Consider the following 27,438-nt stretch of genomic DNA (forward strand, 5'->3'; position numbering starts at 1 on the left):
TGGTCCATTAAGCCAGTGGTTTATTAGCAAAATTTATTTTCACAGTGTTGGAAATAGCTGAGCAATATGGCACGTAAGGTAGTTATTCCGGCCTGCAATGAATGTGGTTTTCAAATCATTTGTGTCGGATGTGGGTTGCTCGACTCACATAGCTTCGGTGCAGAAATAGTGGCATAATTTTTTGATATGCCGCACACGAAACTGGCTGTTGGGAAAACATCTGCTCGGTAGACATGTCAGAAACCTGGTGAGACATAAAGGAAGATCACAATGTATCGGATATGTGCAATGAGCAATGTTTACGGTAAGTTAGCCATGTTGAAATATTCCATCCTGTCCGACAGGATGATGCAGATATACTTGCAGGTAAAAAAACAATTCGATAAAATTGCAGGTAAAATTGCAATTAGATCAAAAAAAATAGAAACACCTGGGTAAATGAGGGACACCAAGCAATGGCTTCCACACAGGTGTGGCCCTTGTGTTAATTAAACAAATAACATCCCAGCATGCGAAGGGTAATGTATAAAATTGCTGCACAGGACTGGTTGCCTATAATTATGGCTGCAAGAGGAAACTCCCCAATGCCAACCATCCACAGACCACGTGTGGTCGCACAATGGTTTGATGAGCATGACACTGGTGTTATTGATATATTATGGCCTTCTCAATCACCAGGTCTGAACGCATTCGAGCATTTATGGGATATTCTGGAACGACGCCTGAGTCAGCGTTTTCCACCTCCATAAAACAGGTGTGACTTTCTTGTAGACTGTAGAGGAATGGTGCCGCATCCCTCCTGCAGAACTCCAGAAGCTGGTATACTCTATGCCACGGCGCATGCAGGTGGTGGCCCAACACCCTATTAAGTGACTTTACAATGGTGTTTCCATTTTTCTGTCCACTACCTGGACCTTTGAGCTGTCTAAATCTGGGTTCGATTCCCGACCCGACTATAAACTATTTTTCACTTCACAGGCCGGGCATTGCTTCCTGAAGCCTTCCTTCGGTCGGATGTTAGGTAGCGTGTCCCATCTGCTGGCATTAGTTGGTAGACATTTTAAATCCCACTGTTTTTCATGACGTTTAGGCAGGTTATCTCCCCCAAATTTCCCCAACAAGGAGGTGGGAATAGTTGGGGTGCCCAACAAGTCACAGTTGAAACTTTCCACACTTAGAGGTTATATCTTGATCACATTTGTCGTAATTTTTCTCAGTAAGGGTACTTTTGTATTTTTTTTTTGGTTCTTTGAGAGCAAAATCTAAGTCGCATATTGTATTTTATGTTAGCACGTACGAACATTGTAATCATTATACCTGAGAGGTAAAGTTAGGCTACACCATATGACGAGGGTTTTGCTAAAAAGAATCGATTTAAAAAGATAATCTAATTAAAAGGATAATTAATTTAAAATAATTAAAGATTAATTAAATAAGAGTATGATTAATTAAAGATTATTTAATTAAAAAGATAATTTAAAAAATCGTTTTTAAAAGATCATCTAATTTTAAACATTAACACTAAAAGGTATACTGACTTTGAAAGATTGCTTTTTTAAACTTTACTAAAGTTGGTTGTTGATTGTTGCATTGCAAACAATATTGTTTACCATTGAATCTCCTCGGTTGTTGAATCGCCCAGCTTACCTCTCAGGGCCTTGAACATGGAAAACTAGTTTGTGGACGTTTTAATTGTACAACTGGTTGTTTGTTTGTTTTTACATCAACAACAAAGTTGTCATTTTACAGTGGGTCATGTGGTGATGCATCTTCTTCTTCTTCTTTGTATACAGCACAAGGATGCGGGGTAGCACCATTGGCTGAGGGTGTGGCTGTGCCACTGATGCAATGCCCTCTTTGATGCATCGTGCAGGCAAAAATTTGGAATTTGGACTTGGTGTAGGTGATAGCTGGCCTACGCTTCACGAAGGACGCCGTGGGATCTTTAACGTCCACCAACTAATGTCGGCAGACGGGGCTCATGTTTAATGTCCATCCGAGGGACGGCAGACACATTGATGAATCACCTGCCTGTGAAACACCGGGATGACAGTTTATAGCTGGGCTGGGATTCAAGAGTGTGCGTGTGTACCTGTAGGCCATCATGTCAGCCCTTGAGAGATACCAGGGTTGCAGGAATCAATTAGAGATGGGTATCCTGTGACTGTGTGTGCCATTCTAGACCACCAGGTGTATCCACAGTTGTCGCAGGTAAAGGTCGAGGTCCTGGTATTCCAGCATCTTGGTTTTGGATGTGCCAACGTATCCTCACTTTTTTTTAAAATATGAGGACAGTGGACTTGACAAGCGACTTCCAAGACATCCGACTCTAGGACATTACATGACGCAGCATCATATGAGTGAGAATCATGCAATACGTCCACTACGTGCTGTTGATATCTCCACCATCGAAGGTGGACCGAGGTTTTGTATTCACAACTGTTTGTCTGTCTGTCTGTCTGTAAGCAGGATATCTCAAAAACATTTGGATGGCTTCAGATAAAGCTTGATGGGCAGTTTGGCTGTGTGACAAGGACATATTGATTAGATTTTGGGAGGATCCTAATCCGGACATGAGAATTTTTAAAAGTAATTCTTCACCATTGAGAGATCGGGCCAAAAACTACATGTAGCATGATATCTCAAAAACTTATGGACGGATTCGGTCAAAACTTGGTGGATGAGTTGGGTAAGTGACAAGAACAAGCCGATTAGATTTTGGTTCAGGTCCGGATCCTATCAGAGGGATACAAAACGCTACCTGTTGAGCCTCGCGGAGGTATGCTCGCTCCCGAGTGCCTTTCTAGTTACCATCGCCAGAGGAGAGGGTATTGCATTTGAGTCCGTTTGTTTGTTACTTGGCAAATAAAAAAAAATTTTTTTTTGCAAATATGTTCATCACTCCGGTGTGTGTGTGTGTGTGTGTGTGTGTGTGTGTGTGTGTGTGTGTGTGTGTGTCCGATCACTTATACTTGCCTACAGGTCACAATTTTAAACCGATCTTCACAAAACTTCACCAAACGGTGGAGTTCGTGGTCCGACAAAATCCTATATATATTTTGGGGTCAAAAGGTCAACATAGGCCAAAGGTCAACCACTTTTTTCAAATTTCTAAAATCCTCAATTTTCATCCGATTGACTTGCAATTTCAATAGGATTTACATATCGGCTTAATATAATCAATTCAACCACCAACTATTTTTGAGATCAGCGTAGGCCAAAAGGTCAACGTAGGCCAAAGGTCAACCACTTTTTCTGAATTTCTAAAATCCTCAATTTTCATCCGATTCACTTGAAATTTGAATTGGATTTACATATCGGCTAACTGAATTCAACCACCGATTATTTTTGAGAACACCTTAGGCCAAAAGAGCAACATAGGCCAAAAGTCAACAACAATTTCAAATTTCTAAAATCCTCAATTTTCATTCGATTCACTTGAAATTTGAATAGGATTTTCATATCGGCCAACTGAATTCAACCACCAACTATATTTGAGGTTAAAAGGATGCTCTACTGAGTGCCATTCCACTTTGTTCTGTTTTGCCAGTGTGATTTTTCATCTGTTTGTTTGTCTGTTTGTCCACACAGATTAAATAAAATTTTCTCTGCAACTGTTGGTCCGATCGACAGGAAATTTTCACCATAGGTGCAACTCCACCTGTAGAATATTTTTTCATGATAGTTATGACGTCATAGGTCACGTGGTTCGGCCGCCATCTTGGAAAAAACGAAAAAATTTGCACCTCTATATCTCTGAAAGCGCTGAATATAAAAAACTGAGACATGGCTCATTGTAAAGAACTCTCCATGGGGAATAAAATATGTTAATGATGATGTCATAGGTGCCTCCATTATGACATCATAATTCGACAAGTAGAAAACTTCATCCGATCAAGATGAAATTTCTTGAGCATTATCTTGAAATTTATTGGTTTAGAAAAAAAAAATGATGACGTCATCGGTCACGTGTTTCGGCCGCCATATTTGTTTTGACACAAAAGCCTTAAAAACCACTGAAAATACATCCTGGCGTGGGTTTGCAATCTCTGATTGCTCTTTTTCTTGTTATTGATTGTATTATTAAATGTTCCTTAAGAGATTGGGCAACTGCTATGGTGTAAGGCATGAATTGACTTTGACTTGCAGTTAGGCCACAGTATCACATTTAGGTCGACTTATTTCTAATTAGAAGATGTTGTTTTTAAGCGGTGCTATATAATTTCCACAAACAAAAACGATTCTCCTCCTGCTGGATTATCTGGCCTCGGAGATGGATCTAATGACGAACCTGGTGCCTGTTTGACGGCTCAAATGAAAGCAGCTGTAAAAACACTCGCACAAGTTGCAGCTGCCACACTCCTCGTTTGTTGGAAACCTTGATGAAAAACCAGAAGGTCACAGTGAAGATGAATGTCGTTTTATATTTGAATTTGGAATGGGAGACTTCTGTGTGATGTCCTTGTTTAGCTGGCATTGTATGCTGGAATGCTAAGAGAGCAGGTAAACTTTTCGGAAGTTGCTAGTCTCCGTCTAGCTCGCTCGTCCAGCTCTGCGTCCTTAAAAAACAAATTTGCAAATCTTCGTTGCTTTCTTTTTGGAACTCGTTTCGTAGTTTCCTGAGCACAGTGCCCAGGAATGCACGACTCGTTGCATTGCCGCTGAATGAGCACATCCAGGATTACTTGATGAAGATTCATCATTTTGCCCGATTGTAAAAAGTTTGGCTATAGTATGACATGGGAGATGCCCGGTTTGAAATTACAAGGTGCTGTGTTAAGAAATGCTATAAAAAGCTCATATGAGTGCAAGTCTTTTTGTCTAAGAGTGCTTGCAAAGTCTGTACAGACAACTGGCAAACCCAGTAATAAAAACACAAAAGTCCTCTTTGTACGCAGGCATGGAAGTAGCGCATGTTGTGATGGCGATTTGGATATTTAAAGTATACGGACGGATGTGTCCGCAAGCTTTAAACGCTGTGAAACCATGACCACCTCGTAACCTACCCCATTGATGCAGAGGTGGATAATTTGGTGAACTTCCTTTTGAACGTGCCTCTTGGTGACCTGGGGTTGGGTCTGGCCCATCGTGGAGAGAACTTGACAGAGGAGCTTGTGCTGGAAGAAACCGAAGATTACAGCTTGCAGGCGCTTAAGGTAAAACACATTCTTCTGTGGTTGTGATGGAGAGATTGTATACATTAGACACGATGAGACACATCATAAATAAGCAGATGAAGATTTTTTTTCATGTGTTTCACAAAATGAATATATAATGAAGAGATTGTGAAGAACACATGCAATGGCTTGTTCAGCATTCTCATTTGAAACGATGATTCGTGTAGAGAACCTGGGTTCAAATCCCATACACCACGTGTGTGTTGTCCATTCTCTACTGATGTGCAGGTAATTCCTGTTAGAAGTACAGCGATGTCAACTAATGTATTCAGCCAACACATGATTTACATACAAGCTCCACAATCAGCTGCGTGAGAACAATGGACTGAATCAATGTAAATATATATTGTTACGGACACGGCTTCAGATGTTGCTTGACCGAGCGGAATGGCCGCCGTGTTCGCACAGTTTACCCGATTACCCCCAACTCACCCGATTCCACCCGACGTTGACCAAATCGCGCTATGCTAAATCAATGATTGGAAAGGACACAACGACTGGGATAGATGAAACGACGCAAGGGGTACAGTTCTCAAGACCTCCGGAGGAGGATATAATTGGTGGTGGAGAAAAGGGGTAGATTACAAGGTAATGAGGTAAAGACACAGAAGAGATAGGCACTTAGACACAATCTTATCTATCCCAGACAGACCACAGACAAACGGAACAAGACTGACTTACACAGGGATTGATGGCAGGGAAGGACAGGCAGTCGATAGCACAAGGTGCACCTTGGCTCAGGGACAGGATCAAGCACGGTCCGGTCCAGAGATGCGGGGAGGTGTCACAGCGCTCGGAGGTGGCGTCCTTCTCTCTCCAAGCTCAGGGCGCATCTGACGTCACCTCCCTCTTCCTGCGCATGCTCAGCGGGGAGTCACACGCCCTCGGCTCGTTGGCTCCGCCCCAGATGGGACCGGTCTGCCGCTTCTATTGGGTGCGGGGGTTACCGGGCTCCGCCCTTGACGAGGAGCTGACAGCGAGCCCCTACTTGGTAACCCCGTCGAGCACATGCTCGATGGCGGCTCGTTGGAAAGGCCTGGTGCACTCCCAACACCCCCTACCAACCAAGCCGGAGTGAGGACGCACACTCCCCACGCCGCCGCCGTTGTTGTTGTTGTTGTTGTTGCTGAACCGTGAGGAAGAGCTGCGGGGAGGTATTGGGAGGTCCTAAACTTCCTAACGGTGCCATACAATCACATTCTGGTGCAACGAAGAGTCAGAATTAATGGAAACGAGTCCTTAACTGACATAGACTAAGAATAACTAGCAAGATGTCCTATAGTTGTCTACGTGAGATGCGGTGGACCTGGATGCGACCTTTAATGGGGGAAATAGGGGGAGGTCGGGTCTACAGAGTGTTGTTTACAGAAAATGGGACGAGGGAATGGGGGATTGGGGATAGTTGGGAAGTATTGAGGAAATAGGGGAATATTTACAAGCGGATATGGATGGATCCAAATCCCATATCCGCAACATTACACCCTTCTCTACCTCGGGGCGCCCCGACCCGATAAATTTTTACTTACTTTAGTGTGGCACTCAGATGTAGTTCCCTCTACTATTAACTCAACCCTGAGTGCGACAGTTTTACAGATGTTCACAAATGAGTAAATATGTCCCCCTGCGACGTTGCACCCTTCTCCTACCAGAAACACACCCACAGGATAACCGAATCGCGGAAAGCATCCTCAAACTAAATGTACAGCCGGTAGGGAGCATCATTTACACAAGACGCTACTTTATTTACAAGACTAACCCAGGACCTGTGATTGTTCTTTCTGGGGGGGAGACAGTCTGCTCTGCATCAATGCACCATGAAAACACCCAAAACGCACCAATACATTCTCAAGCACCAATCAGTGCAGTCACCACTGTTCATCAATAAAATAAAACCAACAAACCCAAACCCTGCAGGTGTCTCTTGCTCTTCGGCTCCCTCTGCTGGTTATTATTATTGTCTTCCAGTTGTTGTCTTTCTTTCATTTTCTTACTGGCGGCCTATTTGCAATAAAGTGTGCCCAATGTGTCCATTTTATTTTCTTTATTTATGGCCCACAGGGCCGACTATGTGTGGTTCACCTGTGGGGCATCGGTGCCCTGTGGCCAAGGCCCGCCAGCAAGATTTCGGGCCCTCATGGCCGGTTCCAGCAGAGGGGCCATGCCCCAACCCATGGGGTCCATAAGTGGTGCTCGGCCACAGACATGTGGTCCATAATGTGGTGCATCGATGCAGACAGCTGGTTCTGAGAGTTCCGGGCGCACAATGGCCGACTCACGCACGCTCCCCTCGGCGCCCAATGGCGCACAGGTCATGTGGGAGACAAAAGAGACAAATGAGCGAGGGGTAAGGTCACAAGGGTACACATCAATAAGGCAATGCAAGGCGAAATGCGTACGGAGAGCGAAATGAGAACGCTCGTCCCTACCGTACGTCACCCCCCCTGTCACCTACACTACCCTTGCCCTTACCCCATATTTACAAAATCTACACATTTACAAATTCGTCGCTAATGTCTCATCTCCCCATATTTCCTCTATACCAAATTCGTCACCACAATCCCTCTATCCAAAATTTGCCATCACCCAATTCGTCATCAATCCTCATAAGGAGGAAGAGATGGAACAACAAAGCACAATGTCACACCCACATCATGATGCGTCTCACATTCCAAACATCTACACAATAAAATAACAAAACATGGCATGGTGTGGAGGTACGTCATCTCAGGTGAGTGGATGCAGATGGTGCGAGGAGACTTCAATCCTAACTATCCTCTAAATGACTTTAACACACTTTACACTACCCGGGGTCTTTCCCTGCCAATCCATTGGCCAGCTTACACTATGGGTTCTAAAAACCAATTCCCATTGACCAAACTGTGGTGCTCATCAATTTGGGGTCTCACTCCCCCGATTCATCTCCCGGTGCCCTTGCACAATTTCTGGGCTGTGACGTGTAGCTCTCCCAGCAGGTCTACCCACCTGCACACCTCCACCACTGTAGTTGCCACCCGAGCTTACCTGCTCCTTAACCTAACCTATCTACTGGGGAAGGCCCCTCCTGGCTCTGTCACCCCACTCGGTGCCCTCTGGCACTGGGCTACCCGGGTCCGTCCTCCAGATCCTCGGGCCCCATCCACAACTACCGGCTCCCAGAGCCCACCTGCGGCCTCACCTGGCTGACATCCTCACAGTGGTGGAGTGCCCAAACCAACTACACACACTAACAGGCTACACGCCCAGCCATTTCCACAACACTAATGCACCCATCCAAATACCATTCTGTCACCCGCACCACAGATGCCAATATCCAACCACAATTTACCTATACCCTCTACCTAACACTTACACTACCCGCCCCGGGTATTCGTGATGGGGGTCCACTCTTCCCCCATTCACACCTTCGCACCACCCACTCCACTCCATCGTTTCCACCATACTCACTCCACGACCATCCATTCCAATACTCCACTTATTCCACACTCCATGTCTTCCACACAACCATTTATTCCATTCACCTGTTGGTGCACACCTGTGCACTCACACCTGGTGCCACCTGCACCCTTCTCTCCCCCAAGCGCATTCGCGCTGATCCACAACACTCACTACTCATACACTGCTCCACACACCTGTCCAGTTCTCACACAGCATCATCTCATCTAACTACTCCCCTCTGAAACTTGTGCTTCCCAGTCGTCCCTTTAAACTATTGCGCTCCCTCGTCATTATCATCCACTCTAATCTACCTGCGTCCCCTCTACAGGTATCAGTCACTAACTAAACCTTAACGTTACCTAATGTCAATCTCTTCTAGATCCCTACACACAATATCCTAACCCACCCGGGCTAGTTTTCACTGCCATCAACCCCATAACTAGTGCTCCTTTGCCCCCCTTCTGTGAGGGATGACAGAGTTGCCATCCCACCACATCGTGGAGGTCCCACTATCAATTTTGCTCGTCCAAATTCCAACCAATTCAAAAATTTTCCATTTACTGCCAATTCTACCCACTATTATAAATTTCGTATCAAATCACTACCATCATCATCACAGTCCGCTATATCCTAGCCTCGGTGCGTCATGACATCATTAAACTCGGTTCGTAAAGCCGAGCAATGAATTCGGGTGGTTTGGTCGCCTGCAGGTTGAATCCGTCCGGCTTTCGGTTCAAGGGAGGTGGTTTGGTTGGACCGAGGTTCCACGCACCATCTCGGCGCGGCACCTTGCGGTCCCGGGCCCGATGGCTCAATCTCCCCCGGTCGGAACCCCGTCCCCACGAGGGGGCACCGTTCCGCTTCCTCCCACTCGCCCTTGAACCGGACCGGTCGCCTCGCCCGCCAAGGCCCGGGCTCGACCGTGCGGGGCGGGGCCAAGCCCGAATCGGCAACGACGCTTCGAAGAGAAGCGACGCAGCTTCGATCCGCGCCGGGCCGTGCATCCAACAAAGGGCTCCTCGCACCGAGTGCTCGCATCGGCTATCCGTCGCTCTAACCGCTAACCCGGTTACCGTCGATGCTTCACCGGCATGCTCACACGCATACGCTACCCCTTTCACCCTCACAAAACCCGGCGTTCCAACGCCGTCCGTACATTCCACCAACGCTCTCCCTGTTACACACCACACCTCTCGCGCACACTCTTGCGCACACCTCTCCTCCGTTACGTCCTCCGTAACACTCACCATGGGCGTGCACTCTGGCATCCACCTACTAACGCGCTCACACGGGCTCTCCCACACTCGCGCTACCACCAACTCAGGTGTGCTTCCTCGCACACGTTCCACCACCACCTTACTCTCCGTGTCACACTCCGTACACCCCGACGTGCATTCTCGCTCGCACTCGGTTTCACACTCGCGCTCCGATGTGCCCTCTCGCACCTGCGCCATCACCAACTCACTATTCGTGTCACACTCCGTACACCCCGACGTGCATTCTCGCTCGCACTCGGTATCACACTCGCGCTTCGTAACACGCTCACCCCTTGACGCACACTTTTTTTCCACACGCGTGCCATTTCCACTCACACGGGACCCTTCACCAACGCCCGGATGCTTCCTCGATCCCAAGCGCGCGAAAATTCTTTTGTCGCCAAACATCCTCTTACAAAATCTACCCGCACAATATACAGCACGTCTCACCTTCGGGGTTCTTCTTCCTCCCTGCACCAAAACCTGCAAACTTCCATTCGGGTTAAGCACAGCATCGTGATGTGAGCAGGGACTTTGCACATTTTCCATTTCTCCCTGCAATTCCCGGGCTACCTCCGTCATCTCTTCAATTTTAATTCCCAGCACTGCTTTGTCTTTGTTCCCCTCGACGACCGTTGGCTTTAATAAAACACCCTCTACCTCATCAGTCGCCGGCTTTTCCAAACCCCGTGTCGCGATTTCTACCCCCGTCATTGTACCCGTGCTTTCCTCCGCTTCGCTCAACCGGCGCTTCTCGACCCGCGTTACGTCCTCGTGCACCCCTGGGACCCTTTCGCCCAACTTGCGGTCTCTGTCCCTCTGCTCCCTTGCCTCTCTATCGGCCCTCATTCCGTTCGTTGTTGCTTCAATTTGGTTTCTCAATTTCTCCCCCTCTATTCTCAGCATCTCGGCGAATTGCGCCATGAAGTCCCCCACATCAAAGCCCGCTGCTACGGTCACGGGCGCGGCAAAATTTGGTGCCGCTGTAACCACGTGCGCGAGAGCGCCATTTTGTGCACCTGATACCCCCTCAACCACACCTTCTTTACTCTCCTCCACCATTTTCCCCACTTCTTCCCTGGGGTCCTGGGTCGATTCTACCCCACTCTCCTCTACCGGAACCCAGCCGTCTTGATCTGCCATAGCGCGACTTTCAAAATTCGGGGTTTTTGTAAAACAAAATCAAATTTCGGTGTCTTTATAATTTTGACCAAATCTTTTTCCTAGATGTTTTTTTTTTTTAATTTGGTTCGGGCCTCGAATCTCACTCCTCGACACCAATTGTTACGGACACGGCTTCAGATGTTGCTTGACCGAGCGGAATGGCCGCCGTGTTCGCACAGTTTACCCGATTACCCCCAACTCACCCGATTCCACCCGACGTTGACCAAATCGCGCTATGCTAAATCAATGATTGGAAAGGACACAACGACTGGGATAGATGAAACGACGCAAGGGGTACAGTTCTCAAGACCTCCGGAGGAGGATATAATTGGTGGTGGAGAAAAGGGGTAGATTACAAGGTAATGAGGTAAAGACACAGAAGAGATAGGCACTTAGACACAATCTTATCTATCCCAGACAGACCACAGACAAACGGAACAAGACTGACTTACACAGGGATTGATGGCAGGGAAGGACAGGCAGTCGATAGCACAAGGTGCACCTTGGCTCAGGGACAGGATCAAGCACGGTCCGGTCCAGAGATGCGGGGAGGTGTCACAGCGCTCGGAGGTGGCGTCCTTCTCTCTCCAAGCTCAGGGCGCATCTGACGTCACCTCCCTCTTCCTGCGCATGCTCAGCGGGGAGTCACACGCCCTCGGCTCGTTGGCTCCGCCCCAGATGGGACCGGTCCGCCGCTTCTATTGGGTGCGGGGGTTACCGGGCTCCGCCCTTGACGAGGAGCTGACAGCGAGCCCCTACTTGGTAACCCCGTCGAGCACATGCTCGATGGCGGCTCGTTGGAAAGGCCTGGTGCACTCCCAACACCCCCTACCAACCAAGCCGGAGTGAGGACGCACACTCCCCGCGCCGCCGCCGTTGTTGTTGTTGTTGTTGTTGCTGAACCGTGAGGAAGAGCTGCGGGGAGGTATTGGGAGGTCCTAAACTTCCTAACGGTGCCATACAATCACATTCTGGTGCAACGAAGAGTCAGAATTAATGGAAACGAGTCCTTAACTGACATAGACTAAGAATAACTAGCAAGATGTCCTATAGTTGTCTACGTGAGATGCGGTGGACCTGGATGCGACCTTTAATGGGGGAAATAGGGGGAGGTCGGGTCTACAGAGTGTTGTTTACAGAAAATGGGACTAGGGAATGGGGGATTGGGGATAGTTGGGAAGTATTGAGGAAATAGGGGAATATTTACAAGCGGATATGGATGGATCCAAATCCCATATCCGCAACAATATATATGTCGAAACATTTGTAGCCAAGGATTCCTATTGTAAATGATAGCACACTGAGCAGTAAAATAATTAAAAATTCTTTATTAATAGCCTGACGTTTCAAGAACAAACTAGTTCTCTTCCTCAGAGGCGTTGAGTGTGGTGTTAACCATTAAGTTCTGTTGGGGACGGTTCACGTGATGGATTGGTCCAAGTCCTTGCCAATCACAGGGCTTCCCTGCATTCAAATGACTCTGCCGTTTTTGACGTTGTAATTAATTGCGTAGTGCTTTGTATGTGGGGTGCAAGTCGATGTGTCGGTTGCTGGAGTTTTTATCAGAGTACCAGGCCTCAATCATCTCGTGGTTCACTCTGAAAGATCCTGTGCCAAGGATCGTGGTCTGTTTCTATGAGAATGTGTGTTGGTGTGTGTGTATGTGTGTCGCAACCAATGACAACCTGTCTTGTCGTCTTACAGCACGTTGGTGTTCAGTTAGTCTTGTGGTGAAGCGTTTGGATGTTTGGCCCACATAATTGGCTTCACAATCTTCACATTGTATGTTGTAGATGACATTCTTTCTGTCAAATTTGTTCACCTGGTCTTTTGGCTTTGACAGCTGTGCTCATAAGGATGTTTGTGGTTTGTGGGTGATGTTGATGTTGTATTCACGTGGAATGCGGCTTGTGGTTTCAAAAGCGTGTTGTATGTGTGGAAGTGCCACCATGTGTGGAGGTGTGGTTGGATGGTTGTTGTTGTAGTTGGATTTCCGCCGACAAGATTTGATAAATGCATTTAGATAGTGGTTTTCTTGCAGTAGTTGATTGCCGTGCAGCATTTCTATCCGGCGTTGCCCATGGTCACTGCAGTGTGTTTTTGCATGATCTACTAAGCTGAGAACACAACTTCAAAAGAAGTTGTGTTCGCACAGGATCTTTGCGAGTGAACTGTCAGATTGTCGATGCCTGGTACTCTGATAAAAAAACTCCATCAACCGACACATCGACTTGCACCCCACATACATAGCACTACGCAATTAATTACAACGTCAAAAACGGCAGTCATTTGAATGCAGGGAAGCCCTGTGATTGGCAAGAACTGGGACCAATCCGTGACGTGAACCGTCCCCAACGGAACCTAACGGTTAACACCACACTCAACGCCTCCGAGGAAGAGAACTGGTTTGTTCTTGAAACTTCAGGCTATTAATAAATAATTTTTAATTATTTTACTGCTCAGTGTGCTATCATTTACAATATATATATATATATATATACAGTGAAACCTTGACTTACGAGTTTAATTCGTTCTGTGACCGAGCTCGTAACTCAATTTGCTCGTTTCTCAAATTAAATTTCCCCATTAAAATGCATTGAAATGCTATTAATCCGTTCCAGCCCCCAAAAAACCACACCAATTTTTTTTTGAAATACAGTGAAACCTTGACTTACGAGTGCACCAACTTACGAGTTTTCCGAGATACGAGCCGTCGCTCGGGCGGTTTTTTGCTTTGTGATGCGAGCCGAGATCTGAGTTACGAGCTTACGCCACCCGCCACTAGGTGGCCCAACGAGCGTTCCGGTCACGTGGTTATCTTGCCGTGCAAGTATCTCTGCCGTATATCGCTGCTGCTTTGTTTTCGCATTTTTGTTATTTTGGAAAATTTCTTAGTTTTAACCATGGGTCCTCAGAAATTGAGTGCCAAGGGCAGTACTGAGAAGAAGAAGAAGATGATGTGCTTGGATATAAAACACGCAATCGTCGAAAAACATGAGCGAGGTGTGCGTGTTGTCGACTTGGCGAGGCAGTACGATCGTAGTACTTCTACGATATGTACGATTTTGAAGCAGGAGTCGATAAAGGCTATAACGCCAGCCAAGGGCGTTACGATTATTTCAAAGCTCCGGACCTCTGTCCATGAAGAGATGGAGAAGTTGTTGTTTGTGTGGTTGACGGAGAAGCAGCTCGCAGGAGATACCGTGACCGAGAGCATCATCTGAGAAGGCCCGAGACATTTACGGGGATTTGGTGCAGCAGGCGGCGGGAACATCAACGGACGAGGCATCGGAAGAGTCATTCCAAGCCAGTCGGGGATGGTTTGATAATTTTAAGAAGAGGACCGGCATTCACTGCGTCGTCAGGCATGGTGAGGCAGCAAGCTCGGATGTGAAGGCAGCTGAAGATTTTATTATAACTTTTGCCGAACTGATAGAAGCCAAACGATACATCCCCCAGCAAATCTTCAACTGTGACGAGACAGGGCTCTTCTGGAAAAAGATGCCGAGGAGGACGTATATAACGGCAGAGGAGAAGAGCATGCCAGGCCACAACTTGTTCAGAGTGCCGGCGATAGCTCGCCTTCTCTTTGTGGAAAACACGGTGAGATCCTTAACATCCAACAACTAATGGGACGCAAACGGGGTGCCCAGTTTAGCGGTACACACATTGATGAATCACCCTGCCTGTGATTCACCCATGACAGGTTATAGCTGGGTCGGGATTCAAACCCAGGCTGGACAGTTTAGAGTCAAGTGTGCGTACCTCCAGTCCAGGCCATCCTGCCAACTTGTATGCTGCATACAGGTGAAATATAAAGCGCGAGATATTTTTATATATACTGTATATTTCAAAAAAATTGGTGTGGTTTTTGGCGGGTTGGAACGGATTAATAGCATTTCAATTCATTTTAATGGGGAAATTTAATTTGAGAAACGAGCAAATTGAGTTACGAGCTCGGTCACAGAACGAATTAAACTCGTAAGTCAAGGTTTCACTGTATATATTGTTACGGACACGACTTATTAGGATGTTATGATGGGCCGAGCGGAATGGCCGCCGTGTTCGCACAGTTTACCCGATTCCACTCGAACGTTGACTAAGTCGCGCTATGCTAAATCAATGATGGAAAGGACACAACGGCTGGGTTAAATGACATGACACAAGGGGTACAGTTCTCAAGACCTCCGGAGGAGGATATAATATTGGTTATGCAGAACGGTTAGATTACACGGCAAGAGGTAAAGCACAGCAAGATGGGCACTTAGACACAGTCTTATCTTATTCCCAACAGACCACAGACAAACGGGACAAGACTGACTCACACAGGGATTGATGGCAAGGAAGGGCAGGCAGTCGATAGCTCAAGGTGCACCTTGGCTCAGGGGCAGAATCGACCCGGTCCGGTCCAGAGATGCGGGTAGGTATCGTCGCGCTGGAGGTAGGCGTCCGTTTCTCTTCAAGCTCAGGCGCATCTGACGTCACCTCCGTCTTCCTGCGCATGTCCAGCGGGGAGTGACACGCCCTCGGCTCGTTAGCTCCGCCCCAGTTGGAATCGGTCCGCCGCTTCTTATTGGGTGCGGGGGGTTACCGGGCTCCGCCCTTGACGAGGAGCTGACAGTGAGCCCCTGCGTGGTAACCCCGTCGGAGCACATGTTCAATGGCGGCTAACCAAGCCGGAGTGAGGACGCACACTCCCCGCGCCGCCGCCGCGCCGCCGCCGCTGTTGTTGTTGTTGGTGTTGTTGTTCCATGAGGAAGAGATGCGGGGAGGTATTGGGAGGTCCTAAACTTACTAATGGTGCCATACAATCACATTCTGGTGCAACGAAGAGTCAGAATTAATGGAAACGAGTCCTTAACTGACATAGACTAAGAATAACTAGCAAGATGTCCTATAGTTGTCTACGTGAGATGCGGTGGACCTGGGCACGACATTTAATGGGGGAAAAAGGGGAAGGTCGGGGCTACAGAGTGTTGTTTACAGACAATGGGACTAGGGAATGGGGGATTGGGGATAGTTGGGGAGTATTGGGGAAATAGGGGAATATTTACAAGCGGATATGGATGGAGGCCAAATCCCATATCCGCAACATTGCACCTTTCTCTACCTCGGGGCGTCCCGACCCGATAAATTTTTACCTACGTTAGTGTGGCACTCAGATGTAGTTCCCTCTACTATTAGCTCAACCCTGAGTGCGACAGTTTTACAGATGTTCACAAATGAGTAAATATGTCCCCCTGCGACGTTGCACCCTTCTCCTCACAGAAACACACCCACAGGATAACCGAATCGCGGAAAGAATCCTCAAACTAAACATACAGCCGGTAGGGAGCATCATTTATACAAGACTACACTGATATTTACACTACGATCCAGGACCTGTTTTTGGAGGAACACATGCAGATGTTATGCATAGAGAGAGCACGCATGCCAGCATCGATACACCAACCCACGAGTGCTCTGTGGCCCTACGGCCTTTAATAATGTGCAGAGCACCCCGTTCAAGCACCAAAAGCACCACCCCATCACACAGTCAGCACCATCCGGTGCACCAATAAAGTGTTTATAGTCACCGGTGGTGTCGCAGCCGGCCGATGTTCTGCCGCTGGTCTTGCCTTGGAGCCCACTTGGTGTTCTGGCTTCCTTCAAAAATAAAGAAAGGCGCCAACCGCGTCCATTTCTAAATTGTGGCCGTCAGGGGGGCCAACTATAAGTGGTTCACCTGTATGGCATAGGTGCCACGTTGACCCAGAGGTCCATCAACGGGTGGTGCTTGCCCGCAAAAGACTGCGGTCCATGGTGGGCGGCCACAAAAATTGCGGTCCATATGGTGTATCGATCCCGGCAGCAAGCAGCGAAAGTGCAGGCCCACAACTGCGAAGCCAGCACCTCTCTCTCCTCTCTCTCTGCCCCAAAGCCAGATCCTCGGAGGTGGGAGACAAAAAAAGAAGACAAGTGAGTAAGGTGGTAAGGGCGCAAAAGTGCACGCAATACAAGATGATGCACACTGGGGGCACATGGGAACCAGGTGAGACAGGTACGTTCCTACCGTACGCCCCCCCCCCCCCCCCCCCACCAGGTAACCTACATTGCCCCTCCCTTACCCCTTACTGTATCCACAACACTACCCATAAACATCTACTTTACAAATCAACAAACGTCCCTACTGTCTTCCCCGTTCCTCCCATAAACCAAATTCGTCTTCTCTCCCTCCTAACCAATCAAATTTGCCATCTCCAACTCAACAGCAAAATTGGCCATCCCCAATTCATCATCAGTCCCTCCTAAGGAGGGAGAGATGGAATCACCCCAATGTCTCATCCACGTCGTGATGCGTCTCACCAATCCACACAGCAATTCTCATTTCCTGCACACAAAACAAAGAAAACACAGGTGTGGAGTCATCATCATCACAGGTAAGTGGCTGCGTATGGTGCGACAGGTTCATCAATCCTAACTATTTCCTAAATGACTTTAACAACTTTACATTACCCGGGGTCTTTCCCTGCCAATCCATTGGCCAACTTACACTATGGGTTCTAAAAACCAATTCCCATTGACCAAACTGTGGTGCCTCTCAATTTGGGGTCTCACTCCCCCGATTCATCTCCCGGTGCCCTCGCACAATTTCTGGGCTGTGACGTGTAGCTCTCCCAGCAGGTCTACCCACCTGCACACCTCCACCACTGTAGTTGCCACCCGAGCTTACCTGCTCCTCACCCTAACCTAACTAACCGGGGAAGGCCTTCTCGCACTCTCACCCCCTCAGTGCCCTCTCTGGCACGGGCTGCCCGGGTCCGTCCTCCGGATCCTCGGGCCCCATCCACCACTCTACCGGCTCCCAGAGCCCACCTGCGGCCTCACCTGGCCGACATCCTCACAGTGGTGGAGTGCCCAAACCAACTACACACACTAACAGGCTACACGCCCAGCCATTTCCACACACTAATGCACCCATCCACAATACCATTCTGCAACCGCACCACAAATGCCAATATCCAACCACAATTTACCTATACCCTCTACCTAACACTTACACTACCCGCCCCGGGTACTCGTGAAAGGGGTCCACTCTTCCCCCATCCACACCTTCGCACCATGCACACCACTCCGTACCACTTACTCCAACTCTCTCCACACCACTCATTCCAATACTCCATGTATTCCACACACCTGTACTTGCACACCTGTGCTCTCACACCTGGTGCCACCTGCACCCTTCTCTCCCCAAGCGCATTCGCGCTGATCCACAACACTCACTACTCATACACTGCTCCACACACCTGTCCAGTTCTCACACAGCATCATCTCATCTAACTACTCCCCTCTGAACTTGCGCTTCCCAGTCGTCCCTTTAAACTATTGCGCTCCCTCGTCATTATCATCCACTAAGCTACTACGTCCCCACTACAGGTATCAGTCACTATCTAATCTTAACGTTGCCTAATGTCATCTTCTAGATCCCTACACACAATATATCCTAACCCACCCGGGCTAGTTTTCACTGCCATCAACCCCATAAACTATAGCGCATTTGCCCCACCATAGGAAGGGTGGCAGGGATGCCACCCTTACCCACCGGGCCCATCGCTCATCAATCCCCCAGTCCTCTGGCACTAATAAGCCCCCCTTATTCAGAGGTACTGGGTCCCGCCTCGGCATCTAAAGCCGAGGCAATCCACGGGGGCGCCTGCTCGCCGGTGTAAGGCCTTATCCGGTCGGCGTGGACGATCCGAGGGAGGGCTCGTGGCCCCATTTTGATTTTTACTACCACGTCACAGACTTGCGACAGGACGACCCCCGGGCCTTGCCAGGGAGAGGTGAGTTTCGGGCACCTACCCTTCTTCCTCCGGGGATTGAAGAACCAAATCTTCATCCCCGGAGTGTACTGACTCCCCTGGCTCCGGTGGTCGTACCGGCGCTTCATCTTTTCCCCCGCCAGATGGAGTTGGCGGCGGGCGAAGGCATGGACTAGCTCCATGCCTTCCTCTAGGTGACGTGCGTACCCCTCCCTCGGCGGGTTAACCACTGTGTCTGGCACGGGACCGCATAGCAAGTCGGCGGGAGCCCGTAACTCCCGCCCATACATAAGTAACGCTGGACTGCATGCGGTGGCCCCGTGCTGGCTGGTTCGGTAGGCCATGAGCAAATAAGGGAGATGTTCGTCCCAGTCATCCTGACGGGTGGCGGTGAACAGTGCCAGTTGTTGGATTAAAGTTCGGTTGAATCTTTCCACCATCCCGTCAGATTGAGGTCTTAAAGGCGTTGTTCTGGTTTTCCGAATTGACAGGAGACTGCACACATCTTTTAGCAATTTGCTCTCAAAATTTCGTCCCTGGTCGGTGTGCAACTCCTGTGGAATCCCATGCCGGCACACAAATCCTTCCACGAAGGCCTGCGCTACCACCCCTGCTTCTTGGTTGGGGAGGGCGTAGGCCTCCGGCCACTTGGTGAAGTAGTCCATCACAACGAGGATGTACTTATTACCTAGGCGGGTGCGGGGTAGTGGGCCTAGGATATCCATGGCCACCCGCTCTAGGGGGGCCCACACCTGGTGTAATTGAAGGGGGGCCCTCATCCTCCGTGCTGGTCCCTTTTTGGCAGTACAGGCGTCGCATCTCCGACACCAGTCCTGTATGTCGCGCCCCATATTCACCCAATAAAACCTCCGGCGTACCTGCGATGTCGTCTTTGTCCTGCCCAAATGGCCGCCGGGGCGGGTACCATGCACCTGTTGCAATATATCGGTCTTAAATTTATTTGGGACTACCACCAGCCAGGAAGTTTTATCAGAGGGAACCTCCACCCACTTGCGATACAAGATGTTATCCTTCAATTCCAGGGTTTTCCACTGAGCCCAATATGCCTTGGTCTGCGCCCCGAGGGGGGTGACCTCCTCCCCCTTTGGTCTTTGCCCCAATTTGACCCAATTGAACACTGGCCCCAGGACAGGATCCTCCTGCTGGGCCGTGCTCCATGCCAAAGTTCCGAATTCCTCATCTGCGGTTAGTGGCAAAATTGGCCCTCTCACCCGGGTTGCCCGGACAACGAGGGTCGGGTCCGAATCGCCCAATTGTTCCCTCTCCTCGTGTCTCGCACAAAATTTGCAGTTTTCCCCCAGACAAGGATGCCGAGAGAGTGCGTCCGCATTACCATGGGCCTTCCCGGCCCTATGGGCCACATCAAAATCGTACTGCTGCAACTTTTCCAACCACCTTGCAATTTGGCCCTCTGGTTCCTTGAACCGAAGGAGCCATTGCAAGGAGGAATGGTCAGTTCTAACCAAAAATTTCCGCCCGTACAAGTACGGGTGGAAATGGTTCATGGCAGCCAGCATAGCCAATAACTCTTTGCGAGTGACGCAATAATTTCGCTCGGGCCTACTTAAGGCCCGACTATAGTAACCAATCACTCTCTCCACGCCCTCCTGTGTCTGAGACAAAACTGCGCCCAATCCTTCCTGGCTCGCATCCGTGTCCAGGGTAAATGCCCCGTTGCTAGTGGGGTAAGCTAGAAGGGGTGCGGATGTTAGACACCCCTTCAATTTTTGGAAGGCCTCGTGGCACTCCCGTGTCCAATTAAATCGCGTCCCCTTCTCCGTAAGCCGGTGGAGGGGACGGGCCAACTCCGCAAATTTCGCCACAAAGCGCCGGTAGTAGGAGCAGAGTCCCAAAAATCCCCGCACCTCTTTGATGGTACGTGGTGCGGGCCACTCCTCTACCGCTTTAATTTTGTCTGGGTCCGTTTTTACCCCCTCGCAACCGATGACGTGGCCTAAATAGGCCACCTCCTTGGCAAACAAGGTGCACTTACTCGGGTTCAGCTTCAACCCTGCCTGTCTGAGGCACCCGAACACCTGGTCCAAATTAGCTACTGCCTGGGGGAACGTTTTGGCATGTACTAGGACGTCATCCAAGTACACCAGGCATGATTGCCATGGCATGCCGCCTAGTACATGTTCCATCAATCTTTCAAAGGTGGCGGGGGCGTTACACAAACCAAACGGCATCACAGTAAACTGATACAGTCCCTTACCTGTGGAGAATGCCGTTTTCTCCTTCCCTGCCCTATCCATCTCCACCTGCCAATACCCACTCTTGAGGTCCAAAGTTGAGAACCAATTTGAGCCCGCAACGGCATCGAGGGTGTCATCAATCCTTGGCAGGGGATATGAGTCCTTGAGTGTCACGTTGTTTAGCTGGCGATAGTCCACGCAGAACCGCGTGGTCCCATCCTTCTTTTTGACCAGCACAACAGGTGACATCCAAGGACTTCCCGAGGGCTCGATCACGCCTGCGTCGAGCATTTTTTCAACCTGCTCGTTAGCTTCCGCCCTCTTGCTCCAAGGGAGCCGTCGGGCGGCCTGACGAATAGGCCGGGCCTCACCGGTGTGGATCTGATGTTTCACCAGGCCCGTACGTCCAATATCCTCGGTGGACAGGGAGAAGAGGTCCAAATGGGACCCAACCAGTTTGTGTAAGGCCTCCCTCTGGGTACCTCCCAACTCTACGCTACTACGATTTACCATCTCGCAAATGGGATCGGGCCAATTCCTACTTCTTATTGAAGGCTCCCCCCGGGGCCGGCTCGGCTGGACGTTCTCGCCCCTCACTGTCGCGACTTCCTCAACTGGGGTGCAGCCAGCTACCCTCGTGCCCCTTACTATAGTGCGTGGTTCTGTACTTATATTTATTACTCGGACGGCCACTACCGGTCCGTCCGTTTTTACAAGGGTGCGGCCCACGATTAAACCCGGTATGGACTGCGCTGCCACCGGTTCGACCAGGCCGCAGGACTCCTGCCATGTTGGGCGAGCTGCCCACCGGGCCGGCACTATCGCCTCGGCCCTTGGGGGAATGGTCACGGCCTCGGAAGCCTCCAGCTCCGCTCTCTCGGCCGTGCTCACTCCCCCTAACGGCAGCTCTTCTACTCCCACCTGCAGGATCCCCCGGCACAAGTCGATTTTACAACCGCTGGCAGTCAACAAATCCAACCCTATTAAACATGGGTCGCACACCTCCGCCACCCAAACATCTATCTCCCTCCTTACCGACCCTAACTTGAGGGTCACAGAACCACGCCCTATTATCGGGGCCGTTACCCCGGTAGCAAGTTGCAAACTATAATTTTGCAGGTGCTGGATCTTATCCCAGCCACCTGCGCTCGAATCAAGGACCACAGGGCTGATGATCGTGGCGCTAGCTCCTGTGTCCACTACGGCGTCTACCCCCACGCCGGCAATTTTGCATCTGATTGTCAGGCTACCGGTTCCAATTTGGCCACAATAAATGACCTGTCGCGTCAATGAGGGCTCTCCTCCATCCTCTTCTGCCGAACACCGCCCTACGTGCCCGACACCTTCTAGTTTCCCGGGGTCTGGCGGGGGGGTGTCTGGGGTCGGCTAACCCGCTCCCCCCTGGGCGGAGTTGAGGACCTCAACCGCCGGGGATCATCCCGGCGCGTGGCTCGACAGTGCCGCGCCAGGTGACCCAGACGGTTGCAAGTATAGCACCTCACCTGATAAGGTGCTTGTCTCCGGAATTCCAAATTTCCCCCCCTGAAGGTCCGAATTGGATTACTCGCTCGTGGTCCACCGCGGGCCACCTCCGGGGCCGCCTGCCATGGTCCAGGTCCCGCCAGGTGCTGGTCCACCAGCCTCCGGACCATGCCCGCCAGGTCAGGACTCACGTCGGGGGCAGGCCCCCTAAGGGGTCCGCCCTCCATCGGAGGTCCCACCTGGCGGACCGCCATTGCGTGACGCTCGCTCCCCCGGGCCAGGGGCCTCGCTGCTTCCCAACGGGCCGCAGCGTCAGCCGCCTGGCTCAGAGTCTGCGGGCGCCACATGGCGAGCTGTTGCCGGAGCTCAATATCCGGGAGGGCCTGGATAAAATGGTCCAGCGCCAGGCTTTCCCGGGAATCCGCTGCCATGCTAGCATGTGCGATCCCCACTGCGCGGCGAATGTCGTGGGCAAGTTCCCCGATGGCTTCCTGGGGCTTGCGTTTTCGCAGCGCGAGCTGAGCTTTAACAAGCTCGCTCTGCTGTTCAATGCCGAATCGATTAATTAGGGCGTCGCGGAGGGCTGGCAGGGTGAGAGCACCCGCTGGTAATGCCGTCAGCACCTCCGCCGCCGCGCCGCGCAATGCGGCCACCAGGTGTACTCCACCTTCGTCCTCACCCCAACCGTTGCCCTTACACACACAGTCAAACTGCGCCAGGTACGCGCGTAGATCACTCTTGCCGTCATACGGCGCGAGTGGGACCTTGTGGGACCACCTCGTATGCGAGTCGTTGCCCACCTGCCGGACCCCGTGCGTCGCCCCTTGCGGGGTCAGCGCGGGGCCGAACCGGCCGGGCCCCCACAGTACATTACCCCCAAGGGGCTCTCGTGCCTCCCCTGTCCCTCTAACAACTACCCCTGTTGGTGTCGATGCATGGGTCACACTTCCGCAACCCGCTACCCATTCCATACCACCACAACCTTGCTCACCCACACCTGGCACCTCTCGTTCCATACCCTCCGGACCAGCCATACACCTCACTCTTGGCCTCTCACGAACATCCGGGTCTATCTCGACCCCCAAGCTTATTAAATCACCTGGCGCATCATACGCACGACCATATTGGTCACCACTTACACCGGGTCCTCTTTCTCTTCGCTTCTCCTCCATCACCTGCGAATCCCTCATCCGGTTAATGAGCACATCATCACGATCCGAACACAGACTTTGGACCAATTCTTTTACTTCCTCCTTTATCTCTTTCTTATCCTCTCTCCGTCGCTTCTTAATTTCGCTCACCCCTTCTTCCACTTCTTCTAATTTCTGCTTCACCTCCTTCATCTCCTCGTGCGCCCCTTTAAGTTCTTCCTCTAACTCCACTTTATTTTTTTCTATGTGCTCCCGCACCTCCCGCTCTTTAACCTCCATCACCTCTACCACCTTGTCCATTTTCCTCGTCAGGTCCTCATGTACCGTCTGACACTCTTTTTTAATTACCCCTACGTCCTTTTTCATCTCCTTCTGTGTCGATTTTAAACCCTCTATTACCGCTGTGTTCTTCTTTACCTGGTCCCCCAACTCCTTTTGTCCCACTGTCAGTTGTTCTACTCCCAGCGTCAACTCCTCTATACCACCTTGCAATTTTACAGTCCCCTTTCTCACCTCCTTCTCCATGCGCTCCTTACAGTGCCTCACCGCCTCGCGCACTCCTCCGACCTCCTCACTCACACCTCTTCTGATCTCTTCTCCCATCACTTGCATCTCCTGCCCAGATGCCACCCTCATCTGCTCCATTTCCTCCCTGTGAGCATCCAACTTAGTTTCTACCCCCATTCTGACCCCCTCTATCTGCTGCCCCATTTGTTTAACTTCCCTTTCCGCTTGGTCCCTCATGTCCCTCAATTTGCCTTCCATACTGTTTTCTAACCCCTCTAACCCATTTTTCACTCCCTCTATCTGATTCTCCTGGGCAGCCATTCTGTTTTCTACCCCCATTAACCCATTCTTTACCTCTTTTATCCCATTGTCTAACCCCTCACCGGTACCCCTCGCTTCGTCCCTCATTACCCCCATTTGGTTTCCCATTACCCCCATTTGGTTTCCCATTACCCCCAATTGCTCACTCTGAGCCCTCGCTTCGTCCCTCATTGCCCCCATTATTCTGTTTTCCATTTCTTCATTATTCTTGTCCATAAGGGCCTTCATTTGCATTAAAAAAGGTTCAAATCCACCGGTGGCGCTACTACGGTCGCGGGCGCGGTCGCCGTGGCCATGTGCGAGGCGCCATTTTGCGCGCCCGTAACCTCGTGCGCGACGACGCTATTTTGCGAACCTGCCACCCTCACTGCTTCGCTCTCTTCTTGTCCCTCAATTTGGTCCTGGATCGAACCTGCCTCACTCTCCTCTACCGGAACCCAGCCGTCTTGATCTGCCATAGCGCGACTTTCAAAATTCGGGTTTTTATTTTTGTAAAACACAATCAAATTTCGCCGTTATAATTTCGAGCGCGTCAAACGCGCTCGGGTCCAATCTCACTCCTCGACACCAATTGTTACGGACACGACTTATTAGGATGTTATGATGGGCCGAGCGGAATGGCCGCCGTGTTCGCACAGTTTACCCGATTCCACTCGAACGTTGACTAAGTCGCGCTATGCTAAATCAATGATGGAAAGGACACAACGGCTGGGTTAAATGACACGACACAAGGGGTACAGTTCTCAAGACCTCCGGAGGAGGATATAATATTGGTTATGCAGAACGGTTAGATTACACGGCAAGAGGTAAAGCACAGCAAGATGGGCACTTAGACACAGTCTTATCTTATTCCCAACAGACCACAGACAAACGGGACAAGACTGACTCACACAGGGATTGATGGCAAGGAAGGGCAGGCAGTCGATAGCTCAAGGTGCACCTTGGCTCAGGGGCAGAATCGACCCGGTCCGGTCCAGAGATGCGGGTAGGTATCGTCGCGCTGGAGGTGGCGTCCGTTTCTCTTCAAGCTCAGGCGCATCTGACGTCACCTCCGTCTTCCTGCGCATGTCCAGCGGGGAGTGACACGCCCTCGGCTCGTTAGCTCCGCCCCAGTTGGAATCGGTCCGCCGCTTCTTATTGGGTGCGGGGGGTTACCGGGCTCCGCCCTTGACGAGGAGCTGACAGTGAGCCCCTGCGTGGTAACCCCGTCGGAGCACATGTTCAATGGCGGCTAACCAAGCCGGAGTGAGGACGCACACTCCCCGCGCCGCTGCCGCACCGCCGCCGCTGTTGTTGTTGTTGGTGTTGTTGTTCCATGAGGAAGAGATGCGGGGAGGTATTGGGAGGTCCTAAACTTACTAATGGTGCCATACAATCACATTCTGGTGCAACGAAGAGTCAGAATTAATGGAAACGAGTCCTTAACTGACATAGACTAAGAATAACTAGCAAGATGTCCTATAGTTGTCTACGTGAGATGCGGTGGACCTGGGCACGACATTTAATGGGGGAAAAAGGGGAAGGTCGGGGCTACAGAGTGTTGTTTACAGACAATGGGACTAGGGAATGGGGGATTGGGGATAGTTGGGGAGTATTGGGGAAATAGGGGAATATTTACAAGCGGATATGGATGGAGGCCAAATCCCATATCCGCAACAATATATATAAATATCTCGCGCTTTATATTTCACCTGTATGCAGCATACAAGTTGGCAGGATGGCCTGGACTGGAGGTACGCACACTTGACTCTAAACTGTCCAGCCTGGGTTTGAATCCCGACCCAGCTATAACCTGTCATGTCGGTGTTTCACAGGCAGGGTGATTCATCAATGTGTGTACCGCTAAACTGGGCGCCCCGTTTGCGTCCCATTAGTTGTTGGATGTTAAGGATCTCACCGTGTCTTCCACAAAGAGAAGGCGAGCTATCGCCGGCACTCTGAACAAGTTGTGGCCTGGCATGCTCTTCTCCTCTGCCGTTATATACGTCCTCCTCGGCAACTTTTTCCAGAAGAGCCCTGTCTCGTCACAGTTGAAGATTTGCTGGGGGATGTATCCTTCGGCTTCTATCAGTTCGGCAAAAGTTATAATAAAATCTTCAGCTGCCTTCACATCCGAGCTTGCTGCCTCACCATGCCTGACGACGGAGTGAATGCCGGTCCTCTTCTTAAAATTATCAAACCATCCCCGACTGGCTTTGAATGACTTCCGATGCCTCGTCCGTTGATGTTCCCGCCGCCTGCTGCACCAAATCCCCGTAAATGTCTCGGGCCTTCTCACACATGATGCTCTCGGTCACGGTATCTCCTGCGAGCTGCTTCTCCGTCAACCACACAAACAACAACTTCTCCATCTCTTCATGGACAGAGGTCCAGAGCTTTGAAATAATCGTAACGCCCTTGGCTGGCGTTATAGCCTTTATCGACTCCTTCTGCTTCAAAATCGTACATATCGTAGAAGTACTACGATCGTACTGCCTCGCCAAGTCGACAACACGCACACCTCGCTCATGTTTTTCGACGATTGCGTGTTTTATATCCAAGCACATCATCCTCTTCTTCTTCTCAGTACTGCCCTTGGCACTCAATTTCTTAGGACCCATGGTTAAAACTAAGAAATTTTCCAAAATAACAAAAATGCGAAAACAAAGCAGCAGCGATATACGGCAGAGATGCTTGCACGGCAAGATAACCACGTGACCTGAACGCTCGTTGGGCCACCTAGTGGCGGGTGGCGTAAGCTCGTAACTCAGATCTCGGCTCGCATCACAAAGCAAAAAACCGCCCGAGCGACGGCTCGTATCTCGGAAAACTCGTAAGTTGGTGCACTCGTAAGTCAAGGTTTCACTGTATATATATATATATATATATATATATATATATATATATATATATATATATATATATATATATATATATATATATATGTA

General features: G+C 50.1%; 1 protein-coding gene across 1 annotated transcript in view; it reads left to right on the plus strand.

Moving 5' to 3' along the window:
* The first annotated feature begins 1,590 nt into the window (after positions 1–1,590).
* The window catches only part of LOC144891797 (vezatin-like), a 56,484-nt gene continuing 30,636 nt past the window's right edge, over positions 1,591–27,438 (plus strand). Inside the window, exon 1 of the mRNA XM_078776293.1 lies at positions 1,591–5,156. The gene's annotated coding sequence lies outside the window, so the exon portion shown is untranslated. The remainder of the gene's footprint in view (positions 5,157–27,438) is intronic.

Source organism: Myxine glutinosa, chromosome 4 (genome assembly GCF_964187855.1).
Source record: "Myxine glutinosa chromosome 4, kmMyxGlut1.1, whole genome shotgun sequence".
NCBI classification, from domain to species: domain Eukaryota; kingdom Metazoa; phylum Chordata; class Myxini; order Myxiniformes; family Myxinidae; genus Myxine; species Myxine glutinosa.